A 19091-nucleotide genomic window follows, 5' to 3' on the forward strand; every position below is an offset into this window, starting at 1 on the left:
CTCTCTCTCTCTCTCTCTCTCTCTCTCTCTCTCTCTCCTCTCTTTCTCTGCTTCTTGGCTATAGATGCAATGTGACCAACTTCCTCAAGCCCTGTCACCATGCTTTTCAAAGATGATGTATTGTACCCTGGAACTCTGTACCAAAACAAACCCTCCCTTCCTTTGCTGGCTCTTGTCGGGATATTTTGCAACAGCAAGTAACTAATATGAAAGCATGGGTATCTCTCTTTATTAACTTTATAAGCTGTCAACCATGAACCATGACTGCAAGTTGTGCTTAATCCTAAAACACTGCAGTAGAAAGCTGTCAGAGGCCCTGGTAGAGGGCCTCTCCCAAACTGTGAAACTTGAGCAGAGACTGTGGTAAAGGGGACAGGATTTTAGGAAATTTAAACGATTCATTTCAACCAAAGATTGGGACACTTACCCAGAGCCGTTGTGGTTTGAATGAAGAATACATCCCCAAAGGCTTGGATTTGAATGCTTGGTCATAAATTGGTGGTTCTGTTTGAGAAGGCTTAGGAGATGTGGCTTTGTTGGAGGAAGTGTGTAACTGGAGAAGGTCCTTGAGAGTTTCAAGCCATTTTGTGTTCTCTCTTTGCTCCACCTTACTGCTTCAGGTGCCATGCCTGCCTACCACCATACTTCTCCCCCAGGATGGTGATTGAATATTATTCCTCTGTAACTGTATGCCCAAATAAACCCTTCTCTCAGTAAATTGGCTTGGTCATGGTATTTTTTATTACAGCAATAGAAACTAAAATGATACAGTCATGTAGGGACCAGAGGCCCATTTTAGGTATAAGTATCACTTGTGGCCCTTGGGAGGTGGCTGTCTTCCTTTGACTATGACCCAAGCAAAGCTATGCTGGGCTACTAATTGTTAGTCAGACTTCTATGATGGTAACTGATGCCTGGGATAAACAAATTATAAACCGAAAAGGCTCACAGTTTTGGAGTGTCTACATTTCAGGTTCATATTTCATAAACTGCTTTGCTCTCAAATATGTACCAAGGAAGATCATGGTGGCAGCATGCAGTAAAACCATTCACCTGGTGGCAAGATGCTTAACATTAAAGAAGCAGAAGGGGCTGGTTCTCAATATTCTCTTTTGTAGGGAGGCAATGATCAGTTCTGCTCCACCAGCCGCTTTCCAAATAACCATTCAGAGACTTATTATTAATTATGAATGCTTGGCCAATAGCTCAGGTCTACTACTTAGCTCTTACAACTTAAATCAACCCATTTCTATTAATCTATGTACTGTGCCAAGGCTCATGGCTTTTACCTCTCCTGCATGCCCTGCTTCCTTCCCATCTGGCTGGTGACTCCTCTGACTCTGCCCTCCTTCTTCCCAGTGTCTTTAGTCTGATTCCCCTGCCTAACGTCATCCTGTTCAGCTGTTGCTCAGTCAACTCAGTCAATCACAGTGATACATATTCACACAGTGTAAAGGAATATTCCACACCCTTCTCAGAATATCTCCAGTGGTCTAAGACCACACACCATGTCCCATCTTTTACACCAGTGATTCTCAATCTTCCTAATGCTGTGAACTTTTAACTCATGTTGTGTTGATCACCAACCATAAAATTATTTTTGTTGCTACTTCGTAACTGTTATTTTAATATTGTTATGAATCATAATGTAAATATCTGGTATTCGGGATATATGTTATGTGATCCCTATAAAAGGGTCATTCAAATATTGAAGGGATTTTGACCCATAGGGTGAGAATTGTTATTCAATAGGATCTATTGGATAGTAGGGAACCTAGACTTCAACAAATGGACATTTGAGGACACGTCTAAACCATAAGAGTTAGGGGCCTGGTTAGTGCCTACAGATTGTTTTACTTTCAAGCAACCACAAGAATGTAACAGAAGGTGCTATCTACAGGTTTTGGTGGTGTCCAAAGAAGCTCTGAGGTGAACTGTTTCATGAGGCTATCTGCATGCAAGGTATGGTAGGGTTATAGAGTATCCTGACTTCAGTAAGAAAAAAAAACACACACACACACTTTTATCTCATCCTTCTAACAACAGTGGGCTCAAAGACCTCAGTGGCCAACAGTAGAGATACCTAAGAGAGGGATTGAGGCACAAGACAATAACTTTTAATGAGAAGTTTGGAGGGGAAGGATACTATTTTCTGAATGTTCAAGAGACTGCTGGACAGTAAGATACCCATAGGCCATGATATGACCTTGTAATTATCTTGGATTTGGCCTAGGACACTGGGATGTGCCAGCCTAAAGAACTTTCTCAAGGATTATTGACCTTCCTCTCTCTCTCTCTCTCTCTCTCTCTCTCTCTCTCTCTCTCTCTCTCTCTCTCTCTCTCTCTCTGTTTTTTTTAAGACAGGATTTCTCCATATAGTCCTGGATATCCTGATATCCTGGAACTCACTCTGTAGACCAGGCCCCCAACTCACAGTTACCTGCCTGCCGAAGCCTTCTAAGTGTTGGGATTAAAAACGTGTGACAACAACACTAGGCGAGGATTAATAATAAATTTGATCCCCTTGAAAAGCTGAGACCATGGCGCCTTGGCTTGCTGCTCCATTCTCTGCTCTCATGCTGACATCACTCTCAACTCTTAGTAGTGAGAGGAACCTCTGCATGGATTCTCACGGCATGGAGAGCACACAGAAGTCCATAAATTTAAGGTATTCTTTCTTTTTTTTCCTTGGAACAAGATACAAGTCCTGTAATTAATCATTGATCAAACCACCAATGCCTGAAAGAGAGGTGGTTTGACTCATACTCTCATAAAAAGAATTTGGTTTTTCCAAAAGCTCTTAATTGAATGCTCATATCAGTAATAGGTGCCTGGCAGCCTCTTTCCTCTGTGCTTAATAGCTAGGGATGAGCGCTTGACTCCCAACCAAAGCATAATTTTCATTGGAACAAAGAGTAACCTGGGATTTACAAAGCTGGAGGTGGTTTGTGGGGTTTTTTGTGTGTGTGGTTAATGAAGTACTGTGTTTAATCCAATTTATCCAGTGCTTTCGTTAAACTAGTGATCTGGAAATGGTCTACTGGACAGGAACTGGTAGCTTATACTGTTACTGCTTATTTGTTCTAAAAATTCTCTGTGAACTGGTCGGTGGTAGCTCACACCTTTAATCTCAGCACTCAGGACACAGAGGCAGGTGAATCTCTGTTAGTTTGAGGCCAGCCTGGTTTACAAGGCGAGTTCCAGAACAACCAGGGCTATACAAAAAACTCTGTCTCGAAAAAGAAAACAAAAGTCCTTTGCAATTAATCATCAGCCTTAAACCCAAAGCTTTCTATGTCCTGTATCATAAAAGTTATTGTTTTCTGTCTTACATCCCATTTCATTGGAAATAGAAGTTTGGGTGATAATTTTCAGGTCCCTAGCAAGAAAAAAATGTATAAAACTCTTTTTGGAAGAGTAATTTATCATCATGATCAGGTGTCACCACAGACTGTGAAGGGACCGGTATCAGCACAAGACACCCCAAGACCAAGCTCTAAGCACAAAGAAGGTTTATTTGTCCCAGAGAGGCAGAAGGCAGGGAATAGGAGCCAAAGACGGAAGATAGAGGACAGGGAGAAGGGGGAAAGGAACAAGGAAGAGTGGGGAGGCAGGAGGACATTTGTCCCAGGGAGGACTAAGAACTGCCTCTAAGAGAGGAGACAGACATATCACATAGGCAAATGTCAGTTTATAAAGGTAAAAGGGAAACCTCATGTTAGGATGCGGTGCTAGGAAGTTAACAAATGTCTATTCACCCCCGATAAGGCACCAACAGCAAACCAAAGAAATAATTCCACCCAAATCTAGCTTGAGATGCCAATGAGATTTGTATTAAATAACTGTGCTTTAGGGCTGGGGAGATGACTCAGAGATGACTGGCTGCTCTTCCAGAGGTCCTGAGTTCAATTCCTAGCAACCACTTGGTGGCTCACAACCATATGTAATTAGATCTTGGTGCCCTCTTTTGGCATGCGGGAATACATGCAGGCAGAACACTGTATACATAATAGATAGATAGATAGATAGATAGATAGATAGATAGATAGATAGATAGATATGCTATTATTTTCTTAGTCCAACAATGCACAACCACTATTCTACTAGCATCATTTATATTCCTTCATAGCTTGTGGGTATATTTATCCTTCTCTTCCATCTGAAGTATCCCTTTCAGTCTCTGTAAGACAGGTTGGTCATCATCAATTGCTTTAGTTTGTTTTTATTATGGGAAGTGTTTCTTTCTCCTTCAGGTATGGGGGATAATTTTGCTGGGTACAGTAGCCTTGGTCTGGCAACTGTGTCCTTTCAGAATCTGAGGCACACTGTTGAACCTCTACTGGCTTTTAAGGTTTCCATTAAAAAACTGTTACTCTTTATGCTACTTGATGCTTCTCTCCTGCAGCTTTCAACACCTTTCTTTGTCTTGCATATTTAGTGTTTTAAATATAATAAACATGAGGCATTTCCTTTGCTGGCCTGTCCATTTGATATTTTGTGTGCCTCTTGCACCTAAATGGACATCTCTTTCTGTAGATTTGGGAAATTTTATTCTATTATTTTATTGAAAATACGTTCCATGCCTTTGACTGAAAAATTTTCTCCTTCTGTACCTACAATTCATAGATTTCCCAGAGCTTGAACACATTCCATTTATGAAGATTTTAATGTATTATTTGCTTTGATTGACTGATCCAATTCCTATAAACTTGTCTTTAAGCCATGATATTTCTGTTTTCTACATGATGATTTTTGGGAAAAGCTTTCCAATGTGTTTGGCTGTCATTTTATGACACTTACTAAATTTTCTATTCTAGCTTTATTGCAACTTGGGCTTTCCTTAGTATTTCTATCTTTTTATTGAATTTAATTTTTTGTATCCTGAATTGTCCTTGTTGTTTCATCCAGCCAGTTATTTTTTGTTCTTGTCCTTCAAGTGGGAGTTTATTCGGGTCCTCTTCAAGTCCAGGCAGTTGTTTATTCATGCTCTTTTTAACTCTTTAAACTCTTTGGATGTGTTTATAATTGTTCATTTGAGTTCTGTGTCATGAGTTTTGTCTAAATTGTTCTTGTTGAGGGCAATTATTATAGAAACAGTAGTTTAGAGAAGGAACAAATTATCATAGTCTTTCATTTTGTTTGCTTACAATGGGACCTGGGCAATTGGAGTTAAGTTGTTGGTTGTGTCTTTGGTGTGAATGCTAGCCAACCACGTTACAGTCCCTAAGTGGGAAGGCAGCTGGATGGTTTGGGGAAAGTCCTAATCAGAGACAGCTGAGAGGAGTAGATCCCTTACCAGGGTGCATGGGTGCTAGAGGAATTCCCAAGGTGAAGTAGTAGGCTAGGTGGCCCGCAAGAATCCCAAAGTGACTGAGCTCAGGGGAGCAGGCATGGGCAGCTGAGGAGTATTCTGAGGTATAATGGTGAACTAAGTAGTTTAAAGGGAGTTGGAGAGTCGGGGACTGAAAGAAGAGGATCTCTGGATGGGGACAGAAACATTGGTTGGTAGTCTAAAAGGAGTCTGGGTAGGAGAGGACAGACCTATGTGTGAAGCTGGATCAGACCTCTGTCTCCTGGGATCAGTCACCACCTGGATATGTACCTTGTGGTACATTTGGTATGGCATCCTGGTGAAGATAATGGGGTCCTGGTGAAGGCAAGTAGAGTTGAGGCAGACAAAAGGGGAGAAAGGAGAGTCCCATATAGCAGTACTCTCTGTGCCAGATCCCAAGAAAGGAAGAAGGAAGGAAAGAGTCCTGCTCACTGGCAACATCAGCCCCAAGAAAGGCTTGGGAGAGGGTTGGCCACCTAGGGACAGGGAGGGACAGGATGGAGCCTTACCTGGCAACACGGACATGTTAAAAAATCATTTTAAAGCTCGGCAGTGGTGGCACACACCTTTGATTCCAGCACTCAGGAGGCAGAAGCAGGTGGATCTATGCGAGTTCGAAGCCAGCCTGGTCTACTGGGCAAATTCTAGGACAGGCTCCAAAGCTACACAGAGAAGCCCTCTTGCGAACACTCCCTCCCACACACACAAATCAATTTAAATATATGAAAAGAAATCTTTGGTGCGGTAACAAGGATCACTAAAAGTCCAAACTTAACCATCCCAATCTGTAGGAAGCACAGCTTAGAGTAAGCATTGGAAAAACCAGGACTGGCAATTATATGGGCCTATTTTCTTAAAAGGAAGAAAATGAATGAAGCCTGGTCACCTGGAATGTCAGAGTGAAAGGGATCAAATAATCTGGTGGTCTTCGGCTATTCTATCAGGAGTCAGCCTCCACCTGGATCCCTCCAGTATCCTGTTGTCCCTAACCCTACTCTCCGTGTATAGAACCCATCCCTTTGAAAGAGATCCCATGTACTTCGTATCTCCCACTAATAGAATCCATCCTTATGCTTCTCACTATTCCTTCCTCTGGGCCCTAGCCCCAATCTCCGATTATCAGCCAATAGAGCTCATCTTATTGCAGGAGTCACAGGTGCTTTGATGCCTTGCAGGGAGTGTCTATGTAGCTATGCCTAAAGCTCTGTTATGATAATTGCCATGTGGAGCTACTATGTCTCAATGTGTAAGAAGAATAAACCACGGGGTCAGACTCTGGAAGTCTTGACCCAGTGCCCGCAAAGATGGGTGCTACTCATTTCACTCTGCCCCTCACACAGAAGGTCTTCCCGGTGCCTGTGAGGTTTGCCGGGTCCCCAACACCAGCCAAGGGCTAGTTTATCTCGAGAGTTGTTTTCTAAGTGGATACTAAAGAAAACTGTGGACAGGGCCCAATACAAACGAAAAGAATCCCGTTTATAACAATTACTTCTTCACAAGATCAACAGTAGTTGCAGCAACGTAGACAGGAACAATCCTCAGTCACTCCCTATGAGCCATTCACCTTCTTCCACAGGACCCGCCATCCCTATCCCCACTTCCGTTGGGTTCTGTGGGGTCAGAGCTGCCTTTCCCCACTCAGAAAGAGCTAGGGCCAAGGGACAGCATGACATTATACCTCTGTAAGTGCAAGTCTTCCTGAATCTAACAGTTTCTGCGCTCAAGCTGAGCCTTGCTGGTGCCTTCATTGACCACACCTGGGTACTCAGAGAGGCCTGGGTTGGGTAAACATTTCTACCCACAATGCCCTGCAATGCTAAAGGGAAATGTACACAGTTTTGTTCTAGGGGATGAACTGCTCACTCCGTGACAAATGGGTTCTTTTTTTCACCTGAAGTACCTTATCCCTTGTGTTTTACTAAGCTTTGGTTCAGGCATCAGCCTCTCAGAGACTCACAAGTCGCGAACTTGTCTTCTTGTCGGTCCTTCTCCTTAGAAATTCCGATTCAACACAAATCTGACCACCACATTTACTTCCAAGTGACCCAGAGAGAGGGATCGTCGTCTGCCTTCTCCTTTTCTTATCCCCTTTATACATTAGCCATTTACAAGAAGGATTTATATTCAGTCTAAATGAAGGCACTACAAACACGCTGGTACTTTAGTATTGGTAATTGCCAGGACTGAAGAAGGTAAGCGTTCATCCATGTGCAAGAAATGAGAGGTGAGTCTAATTACCCGCTGAGATTAATGAACTGGGGGTGGAATAGGGATCGCCACCCAGGACAACCCAAGTGCATAAACTATCCAGGCTGCAAATTTGAAAACATCTTTATTTTACTGAAATTGTACAATCTTCCAACTCTTTTCGTGTTGTTGACAGCTGGTGGACACCAGTCTGTTCCCCTGTGTGACATCTCAGAGGAACTTGTCCCATTGTGTTTTATGGGTTTGGGGTTCTTATCCACAAACCAGGCAGCAGATGGAAACATCGATTACTGAATTTGATGAGAGATCTTTGCAGGGTTCATCTGGGAGGAAAGCGGGAGTGTCTCCCGGCTGTCCATCAACTCTAAGAGACCATTGATTGTAGTAGACAGCTTTGTTTTGTGTGCTTCTGGGGAAAGTTACACAGCACCAGCTGACACTGGAGAAGCCATTGGGAGATGTAATGTTGCTCCACTGAGGAATTAAATATACACATAACTTGGAGTTTCATCTGTGGTGCCCTTTCCAAATGGTAAGCACCTGGACTGTGCATGGCAGAACATCTTGGAGAATCTGATCCAATAAATCCCCATGGGTATATTTTTTTGTTTGCAAACTGGTCCCGAGCAAATTCTTTGCAAATAAATGACACTTGCCTAGTCAATTTCTATTTTTAAAAAAATAACAGGCATCCTCCAAATCATGGGAGCGCAGTGTAGAGGGAGAAGCAAAGGAGGATGCTGGGAGAAGCCAACTAGGGATGGTCATCAGGGGTCAGATACTCCGAAGCAGTATTGTCAAAATAAATTGTTGAACCTCCCTACTACAGGGATGGTTTCTGCAGAAAACTGTCTTTGGGCCTAGAGGTTCACCAACTGGTGAATGAATAAATAAAATAATATATATATATATATATATAGTGAATTTTTACTCACCTGTAAAGAATGAAATTATGATCTTTTTCAAGAAAATGGAAAGAGCTTTAGAGTGTGTTAAGCAAAAAACTCAAAAACAATCAAAAAGAAAAATAATACATGCTTTCTCTTATCTCTTTATCTCTTAGAAATCCTAGATTTTAATTGGTGTTGTATGTATATGTATGTGGGGGTGAGAAGAAACTAGAAAGGATATCATGAGAGAGGAAGACGACATTTCAAGGAGGAGTAATAGAAGACACGTGGCATGGAAGCAGAAGAGCGGTTACTGGGGGACAGCAGCAGGGGGTGGGAGAAGGGTACCAGTAAGATCCAGGTCCGTATGGTAATACCACAAGGAGGGCTGGGGAGATGGTTCAGCCGGTAAAGCATTTGCCACACAAACATGAGGACCTGAGTTCAGATCCCCAGAATGCATGTAAAAGTTGGGTGCACTAGTGTGTGTACATAAACCCAGTGTTTCTATGGTGAGATAGAGAACAGACATAGGAGAACCCCTTGAAGCTTGCACAACCAGTCCAGCATTTGCAACAGTGGAGGAAAGAGCAGGAGAGATAAGGGGTGGAGCGAGGTCCTGTCTCAAACAAGGCAGGTGAGGAACAACCCCAGAAACTGTCCTCTGATGACCACACCTGTACACACAATCTCACACACTCACACTTGTAGACACACGTACCATACACATGCACGCTAAATAAATAAATAAATAAATAAATAAAGGATAAATAATACCGTGATAAAACCCATTACTTTGTATGCCAATTTTAGGGGATTTTTGTTGTTGTTTATTCTGAGACAAAGTTTATCTGTATTGTACTAGCTTCCCAAGTGCTGGGATTAAAGGTGTACATCACTGATCAGCATGTATGCTATTTTTTTAAAATTAATATTTATGCAAAAGAATGAAAAGAATTCTCTGAAATTAATGAGTAGATAGATGATTAATTAATTAGTGAGTTAATTAATTAATGAAAACCTAGCCACTAGGGTAAAGGTTAACAACTGGACTGTCACTTATACCTGCTGGGAAAGGGAAACCCAGTTTTCTCCAATAGTGTGACACAGAGTAACTTGTCCTGGGGTACCAGGACAAGCCTGACATTCAGGAGTAAATGATCAACATATAACAGACTCCACAATCCTCTTGTGAGTGCTTTTATTTGATGATAGTTTGGTGGTTGATTTTGGTTTTGTTTTTAGGTGTGGCTTCATTTTATTTACTTGGTTTGGAGGTCTTATTATTGAATTGATTTTTGCTTGTTTATGAAAAAGAACTTGAAGTTGGGTAGAAAGAGAAGGAAAGAGGGTAATGAAGAAATTGGGGAGAGGGAATAATATTATCAAAATATATATTTAAAGTTAAAATTTCTTTTAAATAATAAAAAATTTTAAAAAGAAAATTTTAATCTTTATTTTTAAAGATTTGTGTTTATTTTTTTAACGGTGTGTGTATATATATAGAGCTGGATTTTCTGTAGAGAATAGATGCTGGGAATTGAACTTGAATCATCGCAAGAGGATCATGTCTCCTTTTTTTCTTCTCTTTCTTTCTTTCTTTTCTTTTCTTTTCTTATTTTTTTTTTTTTTTTTTTTTTGGTTTTGAAACAGGATTTCTCTGTGTAGCCTTGGTGCCTATCCTAGAACTAGCTCCTGTAGACCAGGCTGGCCTCTGGCCTCAAGCTCACAGAGATCCACCTGCCTCTGCCTCCTGAGTGCTGGTATTAAAGGCGTGTGCCACCATTGCCTGGCATGAGGATCGTGTCTTCTAAACCATTGAGTCATCTATCCCCCAGCCCAAGGCTCAATTTTAAAGTCTAGTGAACGTGAAATATAGGCAGAGACTTCTTTTCCTTTCCTGATCACTCAGACCCAAATAATTACACAGAAACTGCATTAATTACAACACTGCTTAGCCTATTATCTCAGGCTTCTTATTAGCTAACTCTGACATCTTAAATTAACCCATTTCTATTAATCTGCTTATCACCATGAGACTGTGGCTACGAGTAAAGATTCCAGGGCATCTGTCTCCTTTGGCAGTTACATGGCATCTCTCTGACTCCACCTAATCTCTCCCTATATCTCTGTTCAGATTTACCACTGGCTTTATTTTGCCCTGCCATAGGCCAAACCAGCTTTATTCATCAGCCAATAAAGCAAAACATACACAGGACATCACACATAGGTCATGGGCAACAGAAAAGACATGGATACAAGAGTTCTGAATTTTAATAAGAAATGTTCCATATGTGCACAAGGCATTAGGTCAGTTCCCCACATTCCTCTCAATAATGCTCTGTAATTTTCAGTAGACAAATAATGTATTTCTTTAGTTTACTCTTAATAATTATTGTGGGTGCTATAATGAATGAGATTTCCCTAACTTTAATTTCGGGAACTTTCCTCTTCATTATAAAAAAAATACAACTGGGCTGGAGGTTAAGGGCACTGACTGCTCTTCCAGAGGTCCTGAGTTCAAGTCCCAGCAACCACATGATGGCTCACAACCATCTATGAGATCTGATGCCCTCTTCTGGCCTGTAGGTGTACATGCAGGCAGAACACTGTATACTTAATAAATAAAATCTTTAAAAAAGTACAACTAATTTTGTATACTAATCTCATATACCATTTATAACATCACTCATTTTGCCTATTGTTTCCAGGTAAGTTTGAATGGCTGTTGATTCTTTAAGCTTTTTTTGTAAATAGATGTAGATATAGAGAGAAGTAGACAGACAGTATAATTTGTAAATAAAGATAGATTTTTAAACATTCTAATCAAACATTTTAGTTCAATTTCTTGTCTAATTTCCATAACTAGACATTCTTCTAAAATGAGAAGTTTTAAAGCTCTGAAGAAAGATTTATTACAAGAGAATGGAAGACAGTAAATTCCCACGCTCATGGATTGGCAGAATCAATATTGTTTTTGTTTGTTTGGGGTTTGTTTGGGTTTTGGTTTTTTGAGACAAGGTTTCTCTGTGTAATAGTCCTGTCTGTCCTGGAACTCACTCTGTAGACCAAGATGGCCTCAAACTCACAGAAATCTGACTGTCTCTGCCTCCTGAGTGCTGGGTTTAAAGGCATGTGCCACCATTACCCAGTTGAGAATCAATATTGTTAAGATGGGTTATATTACCCAAAGCAACCCATCTTCACATGCCTGCATGGACCAGCCCCAATTAAAGGTTTTCCTTTGTAAGAATTGCTGTGATTTTGGTGTCTCTTCATAGCAATAGTAAGCATCACTAAGACCAAGGGATGGGGTATTGCTGTGATATGTCTGTCCATGTCTTTGTTTGGAGCACTGTGGATTTGGGGGCTTTTGGATTATGAAAGCAGTGGAATGCTTTAATCGGGGCTTAATGGACCATTCTCACAGGAACATGGAAGACAGTGGTGCTAAGGATGAAATGTGGAGGCCTGCATCATGAACCTGGTGTGTCCTGATATTGCTGTGTGGTGGCATGGGCGTCCCTGTTCGTTCATGTGCCTGTTGTGGTCTAGTACCAGCATTGGCATCACCTGCAGGCCTGTTCTCTCACCTGCCACTTCCCAGCTCCACCTGGTGACATGGGCTATGCTGTTTCCTTACCTGTCATGCCCCAGTACCACCATGTGGCAGCTTGGCACACCTGACATGTCCCCAATCCACGAAGTGGCAGTGTGGACGAGCCTGTTAACACACGTTCTGTGTCCCAGCACTGTGTGGCATCATGAGTGGGCCTGTGGAGTCACACGACCACAACTATTTAAGACTGTTCCATCTTCCAGTGAGGCACTTGGCCATGCTGGATCGCCTGTTTAAAAGCCTAGTCTCAGTGCCGTCCCCTGGCATCACGTGCCCACCTGTTCTCATCCCTGCGGTGTCCCAGAAGCACAACACGTCAGTATGGGCACGTGTGTTCAAGGCTACCTACCATGCGCCAGCGTCACGACATGAGGGCGTGCGCACCCCTGTTTACAAGCATGCCATGTCCCAGTGCCACCTTCTGACGGCACGGCACTCCTGTTCACACACACCTGCTCTTTCTGAGCCCCCACTCCTGACTGCATGGACTCACCTGCTTTTAGGCATTCTGTGTCCCAGCAGCGCCACCTGGTGGCACAGGCAGAACTGTTCTCGTGCCTGCCATGTCCCAGGGCTGACGTGACAGCAGCTGGTCATTTGTTCCTACGCATTCTATGTGCCAATGCTGTCACCTGGTGGCATGGGGGGGGGGGCTATTTGCACCAGTGCCACCGCACACTAGTGCACGCACGCCTGCTGATGACCCTGCCATGTAACAGCTCTGACATACGGCAGCACCGGCAAGCCTGTTGCCACAACAGTGATGTCCAAGCGCCACCACATGGCGGCATGGCACTACGTTCTGTTAGCCTGTCGTTTCCCAAGGCTGCCATGTGGTAGTGTGGGCCACACCTATTTACATACCTGCCGTGTCTCAGCATCATAACATGGCGGCATAGGTATGCTATGCATGTCTGTGCCCGCCAGTGCTACCACTGGCCCTGGCTGCACAGGGACATTTATTCACACCCACACTGTGTCCAGGGGCTCACACACAGTGGCACACGCATGCAATTTAACACACCTGTGGTACTCCAGTACCTCCGCATCATGGCACATTCGTGAACGTGTGCATGTCTTCTGGTTCTAGGACAGTCAAGTGCTGGAATTGGCACACCCATTCACATGTTCGCCATGTGACAATTCAGGTACTCCTGTTCTCATACCTGCCAGGTCCTGGGGTCACTATATGGCAGCAAGGCTCTTCTGTTCGTGCATCTGCCATGTCCCAGTGGCCCCGTGTGGTGGTCTGAGCATACATGCTTGCATACCTCCCCCATCCTAGAGCCACCAAATGGCAGGCTGCACATATATGTTCATGGCTGCTATCACATCTCTTTGCACACCTGCTGTGTCGGGCCTGTTCATGCCTGCCAACTCTGACACCGTCACAGCCCTGCCTACTCACACCCACGCCCTCTCTCGGGGCTGCCATGTGGTAGGACTGGCTCAGCTGTTGGAAAACCTGTGATGTTCCAGCGCCGCCCTCTGGTGACACGGGCATACCTCAGTGCATCTGTGCCATGCCCGGGACTGCTGTGTGACAATGCAGATATGACTGTTACATGGCTGTTCTGATCGTGCACCTGCAGTGTCCCAGAACTACCATGCAGCTGCTCGCGCATGTCTGTTTGTATGCCCACTGTGTACCAGTGCTCCGGTGTAGAGTTGTAGGCAAGCTTGCCCCAGCCCGCGCTATGTCCTGGGGCTATCACATGACTGTGCAGGATTGAAGTTCCTGAGCCTGCCACGTCCTGGCAAAGCCGTCTGGCAGCATGAAAGCTGGTGTTTGTGCCTGCTGTGTCTCCACCTGTGGCACAGGATGCTTGTTCATGCACATGCTGAGTCCCAGTGATGACTTATGGTGTCTCCAGCAGGCCTGGTTACACTTCTGCCGATCTGGAGCGGCCATGTGCCAGCAAAACCACACATGCTCACATTGGTTCCATCTCTCAGTCAGTGCTGCCACGAGGGGAGGACTACTCACCTGTCACAAAGCCTTCGACACCCCAGTACTGCCTTCTGATGACACAAGAACACCTACCTGCACTTCCCTACACTGTGTCCCATACTGTGGCAACACAGGCATAACTCTTTGTGTCCCAGTGCCGCCATGCAATTGCATGGCCATGCCAGTTTCCATGCATGACAGATGTATCCAGTGCCTCCAGGCAGCCATGTGGATACCTGTTGCGGGAGGTAGCTTAAGCACACCTGCCCATGTATCTACAATGTCCAAGTAATATCACATGGTAGTATAGCAATTTTGTTTGTTTGTTTTATGGAGACAGGGTTTCGCTGTAGCTTTGGAACCTGTCCTGGAACTAGCTCTTGTAGACCAGGATGGCCTCGAACTCACAGAGATCCGCCTGCCTCTGCCTCCTGAGTGCTGGGATTAAAGGCGTGTGCCACCACCTCCAGGCTAGTATAGCAATTTTTTTGACAACTACCATGTTCAACACTGCCATAGACATGCCTGTTTGCATGCCTGTGACATGCATGCCATGTCTGTCATCATGAGGTAGCACAGGTTCTGCTTGCATGCGTGTCATGTCCCAGTGCAAGCAGGCAGCAGTAGGGTTAGGCCTGTCCCAGTGCTTGCCATGTCAGTGTCACCAAATGGTAGGATGGCCATGTCCATTGACACATCTGCTATCCACATATGTGAAGGTGCAGGCATGCATGTCTGAGTACTTGATATGTCCCAGAACCACCACACCATGGTACAGCATGGTACAGCACTACACAACACACCTTTGTGCACCGTGCTGTGTACCAATGCTGTCATTGGGCAATAGTTACCTTTTCTATTGTTGTAAAAGATACCATGACCAAAGCAACTTATAAAAGAAACCATTTAACTGGGGACTTGCTCAGTTTCAGGGGGTGAATCCATGAGTATCAAGGTGGGGAGCATGCAAAAGGCAGGCAGGCATGGTACTGGAGCAGCAGCTGAGAGCTTCTGTCGACAAGCCAGAGGCAGATGGCCTGGCAAGTGCACTTGAAAACCCACCCCCAGAGACATTCCTCCTCCAATAAGATCACACCTCCTAATCCTTCCCAAACAGTTCACCAGCTGGGGAGGAAGTATTTAAATGTATGAGTCTGCGGGTGCCATGCTCACTCAGGCATCCCACCCAGGAAGGGCATGAACAAAAACTCTGAAGATAAAAGGAATAAACGGTGTCACTTAGTGAGCACTGACATTTTCCTATTAGTCTATGCTTCTGAATCATTCATAAAATGAACTTTTCGCCTGAACGATGGGGGCACACGTCTTAAATCCCAGCACTTGGGAGGCAGAGGTAGGCGGATCTCTGTGAGTTCGAGGCCAACCTGGTCTCCAAGAGTGCCAGGACAGCCAGAGAAACCCTGTCTTGGGGAGAATTTTTTTTTTTTTCTTCTTTCTGTATCGTCTCTAAGCATGCTTTAATACTTTGTGTCCCCAAACATTTCTGGCACCCTTACTTTCTCTAAAGCCCCCACCACCACCACCACACACACAGCTGCTGTGCTGTCCTCCACATTCCACACAGCTTCTCTAATGCTCTACTCTCTAGTAGTTAATGAGTTCACTGTCCTGGGCTTGTTCTAAATTCTAATAAAATTGTCCTTGAGCATAAAATTGAGGCCATTCTTAAATTCTCTTGTTAATGAAACCACCAATATATTTCAAACTTGCCATGATTTATGACTTTGCTCTGTAAAACTTCATGAAACATAAAAAGCATCTGCTTAGAAACAGAATTTGAGGAAACTTAAATGTGTTCCTAGGCCATGGTCACTAAAGAAGTATCTCCAAAATCAACTACCTCTTACTTTCGTTAAAAAATGTATTTTATGCCAGGGTGTTTGTGCATGCCTTTAAACCCAGCACTCCGGAGGCAGAAGCAGGAGGATCTCTTTTGAGTTTGAGGCCAGCCTGTTCTACATAGTTAAGTTCCAGGACAGCCTTACTTAGTGAGACCCTGTCTCAAATAAAAAAACAAACAAATATAAATATTAAAAATGTATTTTATTAACAACACTAAAAACGTCAAGAGGAATTCCAATTCCCCGTTTCAGTATTTCTCAAACATGATAACCAAATGAGGTGAATAGACAAATAAGACATTGAAATTTTCATATGTAAGGACTTAAGAAACCACAGATAATAGTTAATTTTCTTTGGTGTAATAAAGAAACCAAAGGTATTGATTGATATTGATTCAAATAAGGTACATACCAGCAACCTTATAATTAAATTATTAGATATAACTAAAGTGATGTAATCCTTTGTTCTTCCTGGTGAAAATTCATACAATCTCAAAAGCCCACACCAGTTCCAGTTGGCTGTCTTTACCTCATCCTTCCGGATTGGATGTAACCAGGCGTCCCACTACTGCTCCAGCACAAGCTTGCTTGCTGCCATGCTCCCCAACATAAGGGTCACAGACTCATCCTCTGAAACTGTTAAGCCCCAATGAACTCTTCTATAACACCCTTGGTCAGGGATGTTCACAGCAATAGGTAACTAAGACGCATACACATATAGGTGTATGTATATATAAATACAACCTGCCAAGTCCATTTAGTGTTGCTCAGATTATGTGTTTAAGGGCTGACCACTTGGGATTGTGGTACTGGGATTGGCCAATCCTAAATGGTCAATTCTAAACACATATAACCACACAAAAAAAGGCTTTTCCCTGAATAAGACTGATTCTTAGTAGCTTTTCTTTTAGATATGGTGCCTTACAAAATTTCCTCACCCCCTTTTGGCATGCCAACTGGTACAGGTCTTGTTCATGTTACCATATTATTAAGATCTGACGGGTGTAACTCTGTCATATATAGACGATTGCATCTCATAGCCTACATTGTGGTCCCCAGACTCTCAATATAAACATAAGAACTAATGATAGCCATGAATGGAATGTTTGGGTTAAATGTACACCCACAGCAAAAACTATGAATACCACAAAAAAGCCTTATACGTCTTTAATCATTTAGACAAACATGGCTGGTAGACAGCTAAGTGACTACCTCCATCCAATACATTCATATACAAGAGGGGGCATTTGGTCCCTGACAGCCACAGTCAAAGCACTTTTATAAAGGACCAATACAAACACAACAGTGCAGTAACAAGTGCTAGTCTGATTCTTAGGTTTCCTCTGACAAAACCTTCCTACGGCACTGTTTCTGTTGACAGAGTATTTCACTATACGTCTTGATAAGAAAAACAAGATGCATACAAAGATTGTTTTTAGACAAATACAGTTTGACAAAATATAGCTTGACAAAACAAACTAATATTAGTTTTCTAGAAAACACTAATGTTAAAATAACCAAGGTTAGATATTCCTCATGTTCTTTTCTGGAAAATTGTTACATGTAAATATTTTATATGTGTGTATACATATATTTACAGGTAACTATATATGTACTGTTTTAGTTTAAAAGAAAATAGCATTTTTAGCTTGATGTTTTACATGTCAACTACGTGTCTTTATTTTTTTGCACTAAAAAAACTTGTGACACATATAGGCTTCCTACTAGCATTCCTCACAATTTACAACTCGAATGACAGAATATCTGTATGCTATAATAAAGTTATAGAAGTCATATGACAACAAAAATCTGATGTCTGAGCCTTTGCAAATGTGAAGCTACTTCTACTTGGTTTTTCATTTACACTTGTGATGAGGCACTTCAATGATTACCCAAAAAGGGCGAGTATAAACTAAAACTCTTGATGTTAATCTTGTTCTTCATTCAGGTGTGATTAACTTCAGATGGTTTGCATTATAAGCTTTTATTTTTTTGTCTTCCTTTTGTTCTAAGTCAACAAGACTGTGAAATACATAGAATACAAACATCACAGATCAGTTACTGTGCTCACAAACAAATGAACTGAACATTACCTGACAACACAAGCTCAGAAGAGGGAGGGCTACTTCAACACTAACACTTCCCCAGCTTTAGCACAACACATTAGTACTGAAAGGGCAAATCTCAGCACTATTTCTAGATAAGAATGTCCTCAAATGCATTAACTGAATTACAAGCTATAATCTTACATATGCTTTTAAAACACTGAATTAAAAGATAAACTCACAGGGCTGGAGCAGCAGCCCTGTGGAGGCCTACATTTAGTTCCCAAGCATCTGTTGCTCCTGTTCTTGAGGTTCTGATGCTCCTCCAGTCTCCACACACATGAATATACACATAGAGGAGGCTAAACACATTTTGCACACATAAAATAAAAAAAAACATTAAACTTTCCAATATTTTAGTCTAATGTTCTAAAAAAGCACATAAGAACAAATATTTTGTTTAGCCAGTTTTTTGTAAAAGATCTTCAAAACCAGTTAGGACGACTCACTTTCAACCTTAAATCGTATTCTGTATCTATGTATTTATAGTGAATGTTTGGTGAATTTAGATAATAAATATTAGATTAGATACTAAATTCCAATTTTCCATAAATTCATTGTATTATACTTTGCCAACTGTCTGAATTCAATATTAATACCTTTATTATTAAAGAAAATATCTGACTCTAACTTTTAGGTTTATACAAAAAGAGTTAAAATCTTGACATGAGACCAGGTTTGGTGGTACATGCTTACAATCCCAGCCTTTGGGAGGTAGGCACAAAAGGGTATCAATGATGAGGCTAGCCTATGCTATATAGCAAGACTCTCCCCTAAAAATAGAACATTTGTAGACCTGTTAACTACCAGTGATAAATAAGATTAGTGGCTGTTTATAATTTGAGGAAATTTATAAAGCCTAGATATACCCAAATATCTTTTGATAAAATACAAAGTCAATACTCACTCGAACATGGCTATTCCAAATCCATGCATCAAAACATTCCACATGTGTAGACACATTTCAAATCCATGTATCAAAACACTCTACATGTGCAGACAGTACTCTTAATTCCTCTAACATTCTATTCCTCTAGAGACAGACTAGCTTGTAGCCAATGTGATTTTCATAACAGCTCTTCTAAAACAAAAAGTTAGCCAATATTCAAATAAAAACAAGAGAG

This window comes from Arvicola amphibius, chromosome 5, assembly GCF_903992535.2.
Source record: "Arvicola amphibius chromosome 5, mArvAmp1.2, whole genome shotgun sequence".
Taxonomy (NCBI): Eukaryota; Metazoa; Chordata; class Mammalia; order Rodentia; family Cricetidae; genus Arvicola; species Arvicola amphibius.